Here is a 2,685-nt window from a genome sequence, read left to right on the forward strand (position 1 = left end):
CAAATTAAATTTTATCAGTTTTTAATCTTCAATTTGTAGGACTAGTAGATGAATCAACCATTTTTTTTTATTTTATTAATAAGCTGTATTTTAAAGATTTTGATTGCAACCCTACATTTTTTTTTTTTTAACTGAGCAACCCTACATGATTAGTTAGAGATTTATTTCTTGTTAATTAAAATTTAATATTATAATAAAATATTAATATTAAATTCATGGAATTAATATAAAAAAATGTATATCCTTAAAATTTTTACAAAGAAATTTTGTTTTATTGAAAAAAATTTAATTCGAAAATAAGTAAAAGAAAAAGAAGATTGTAAGCTCCAATCATTTCGTAGCTTGGGTGGTTCGACTCACTATCCAACAACAACTACGTATTGCTCTTTCTTAAATTCTTCACTAACTTTAGTTTCTCACAAATGTCTTTTCTTCCATTAAATCACTCTATTTTCAAAGAAATTTTTATTTAAATTCAATCTATCTTAAATTTAATATATATAAAATTAAATGAAATTTTTAATTATTTTCACTCATTATAAATTTAAAATATAAATTATTTAAAAAATATTTAATAAATAAATCCTATTACCTTTAAATTATTTTATTTTAATTTATTATCTTTTAATTATTTTATTAAAATATTAATATATTTTTAATTAAATAATATTTTATGATTCATTTATTTAAAAAAAATAATTTATATATAAAAAATATTTTTATAGAAAATAAAATATTTTTGTTATTTAATTATAATATTAAATTAATGATATATATTTATTTTATATGTGTATAAGTGTTTTCATATTTTAATAAAATTATTAAAATTTAAAAAATAAAAATAATTTTTTATTTAAAAAATGTTATTTTCATTAAAAAATATTTAGTTTTCATGAGAAAAATATTTTTTATTAATTAATTTTCTTAATTTTCTCAAGTGCTCCAAATATTAAAAAATGTGTGAAATATTTTTTTTTAAAAATATTTTTTATAAAACAGAATAACTCTTAATCTCAAAAGATAAGAGAATAAAAATTATTTAAAAAAAAAAAAAGAAAATATATAACATCATTAGCTAAATTTCTTTCCGCTACCGCTTTTTTTTGTTTTTTTTTCCCAAATGCACCATGTGTTAGGAACAGCTCTTTTCCTTTTCCAGAATTGAAGGAAAGGAACATGATGTGTGAAGCACGAAAACCATACCCAACTAATTGTATACTTTATTTTTTTTAAGAACCAATTGTATACTTACCTTTACAAGAACAGTACATATACACAAATATGATGATCAATGAACCCTCGCAGTCGATTTGGTAGCAAAAATGGTCTCAATTTCTCCTCTTCCCCTTCCAAGGCGAGCATCATATGAGTGACCACTCGTACCCACAACACTAATCTTTCACAAAATTTAATATTTTCCACTTTTCAACTCTGAAACAGGAAGATCAGTAACGTGGCAAATGGGTGGAAGATGGTCCCTCTCTCCAAGCCAAATGGCAGTGTTTAATAGGTATTCGAGCTATATGTAAGATTTAGGCAAATCTTTTCTTCATGGTATCAAGCCTTTCAAACCGAAATAAAAAAATTACAGAATTCAAATTTTGGTTACTCATGTATTAGTTGTGTATAAGGTAAAGTGGGCCTGTAATTATTCATGCTTCAAGTCTAGTGGGCTTTGGCGTGTGAGGTGTAACTACAAACTTAAACATTTTTTAGGTTAAGTTGTTCCTGCACAGCGCTCAACTTTTCAAGTTGTCACAGCCATTGCATATGTAGGTGCAGGTGTACGTTCTCAGTCATGATTTTCTTAGGCTGTTGATAATATACATGTTTGTTTGACATAATAAACATAGTTTTCTAGTTAGTTACTCCATCCACGAAACAACAGAAAGAACTCACAGTGAAGCACTTTGCTGTGATTGTTCTGGGAGGCAAGAGTTCGTTGGGATAGTGACTCCCAATAATCTCCTACAAGAGATCATCCATATGAAATAAAAAATAAGGGCTGCTGCAAGAAAAACATAGAGAAAAGCTTCTGGTTTCTTTAAAGGTTGGACCACATATAGTCACAGTGACGTCTAAGTGATGATTAATGTTTAATTTTTAATCTTAGAGAAAGGAAAAAGTGGTAATTCATATTACATTTTCGAGGTATAAAGTCATCTTTCAGCCTCTAAACTAAAGCTAATGGGGACACTTCATCACAGGAGAAGAATATGACCCGCACTAACACCAACAATATTAAAAAATGACAAGAAGCTTGCCCTTCTTCCTTTAATCATTGCATGTGAAACTATGGCCCTTCCATAAAGCAAACGTAATGAGCGTAGTGATTTTAGGATGGATCCAAGTCATCACCAACCAACAAAACCTTCCCATCATTGGCTCAAAGTCTAGAAATTCCTCAATTCTAAGAAGCTATAATTTTATTCAAGAGGGAAGTTAAAGTAGGATTGCAATGAATACTTTCTAAATCATAGGCTACATTCACAACCTTTCATGTGTTGTCCTTGGAAGCCGTCTCTTCATGCTTTACTAGCTTGTCAAGTAATTATATGTGCATTATCCAAGTTTAATATTTTTTAATTGGCACAAACCCATTGGCAAGTTGGTGGTGGTGGGCTCTAATGGCACTTTAAATATGAGAAAAGATTCTCCATTTTCTTTGTGTTACTGTAAATACTG

This window comes from Hevea brasiliensis, chromosome 17 (genome assembly GCF_030052815.1).
Source record: "Hevea brasiliensis isolate MT/VB/25A 57/8 chromosome 17, ASM3005281v1, whole genome shotgun sequence".
Taxonomy (NCBI): Eukaryota; Viridiplantae; Streptophyta; class Magnoliopsida; order Malpighiales; family Euphorbiaceae; genus Hevea; species Hevea brasiliensis.